This window comes from Gavialis gangeticus, unplaced genomic scaffold (assembly GCF_001723915.1).
Source record: "Gavialis gangeticus isolate Ggan-Ray unplaced genomic scaffold, GavGan_comp1, whole genome shotgun sequence".
Taxonomy (NCBI): domain Eukaryota; kingdom Metazoa; phylum Chordata; order Crocodylia; family Gavialidae; genus Gavialis; species Gavialis gangeticus.
In genome coordinates this window covers 164,517,948-164,519,273 of record NW_017729032.1, presented here as the reverse complement: position 1 = coordinate 164,519,273, position 1,326 = coordinate 164,517,948, and the positions used below count along the sequence as shown (strand labels likewise).

The following is a 1,326-nucleotide window of genomic DNA, read 5'->3' as shown; positions in this document are numbered from 1 at the left end:
TGGATAACAATCATGAGATAGGAGCATACAAAAATATAGCTGAGGTCAATGTTCTTTGATATATAACATGTTATATACCCCGTTTAGCTGTTCAGTTTATCTATTTGGATCCTGCCTTATAACATCATTCAATTAATCTATATGTTTTACAATACTTGGTATACAAGTAATCTAACTGGGAAAAATATGTTCAGCCAATTTAACTAGTTTAAACTGTAAAGGAAACAAGTAGCATCTCTGAATCCACATTCTTATCAGAATCTTCATTCTTTAAAAATATTATCTGTGCAATTGGAATGATGCATAAGAATAGCTTTTTGCATTTACAGGGTGCATTTACACAAGTTTCTTAATGCGCAGAAGACTAATTCTACTGCAATTTAGTGTAGCAGGCAAAGCCCATAATAATGCACTAATGCACAGTAGATATAGTCTAATGCTCATGTAGCATCACAAAAAAACCTTTCATCTGCGCTAATGTGCAGTAGCACTGATTACAGTGAGTTAAGTTAGTAACTGTCATTACAGGTACTAGGCTTAATGTGCCATAATTACAGCACATTAATTAATGTATAGATGCGCTGGACAGAGTATTATTTTAATTGAGATTGTCTCATTTGTCTGGCAAAAAATGGCAGAACAGATAGAAAGTCTGATTAATCTCTCATTTAGGCTTTGCTGGAGAAACTGAGGAGTAGGATAAATGTTGTGAATTGATCCATTACTTATTGTGTAGGTGATATACAGTGTTAGGAGACAGTTGTACAAGCAGTTTCTGGGAGTATCAGTCAGCATTGTCACTTAATCTGAACTTCATCAAAACATGTTAACGTGTAGTTTTATTTCATCAAACAGATGGTGTAGCATTCAGTCTTCAGCTGCTTGGAACATTGATGGACTCGTCTTCTTTGGCACATTTCTTGTTGTTCTTTTTCAAAGAGAAACATTTTACATTAATTGACAGCAATTATACACTTCAGTTATGCATACAGTGCTCACAACACTAACTGTGGAATTGGAAAAGTTTATGCCTAGTAAGTGTCTCACATCCTTAAAATGCAATTGCAGTTTTCTCTTAGTTTAAGATTTTTAAGACTACACCATACACTGGTAAAACAAAGATAAGTTTTTGGGACAATACACCATTCCATATAGGTATGTGTGTATGTATTTGTGTATGCATGTACGTTTTGTTCTATAGATAGATAGATTGATAGATGTAAATATAACCCATTATATCTGTGTGTGTGTGTCTGTGTCTGTGTAACAGACAGACAAATGTCATTATACTTTTCTTGTTCCAAGTTTTATTTATATATATATATA

At 33.3% G+C, this 1,326-nt stretch overlaps 1 long non-coding RNA gene across 1 annotated transcript in view; it reads right to left on the bottom strand.

Moving 5' to 3' along the window:
- Positions 1 to 625: 625 nt before the first annotated feature.
- LOC109302566 overlaps positions 626 to 1,326 on the bottom strand; it is a 7,357-nt gene continuing 6,656 nt past the window's right edge. The window contains exon 3 of the long non-coding RNA XR_002098845.1: positions 626 to 928. This is a non-coding gene — a long non-coding RNA (uncharacterized LOC109302566). The remainder of the gene's footprint in view (positions 929 to 1,326) is intronic.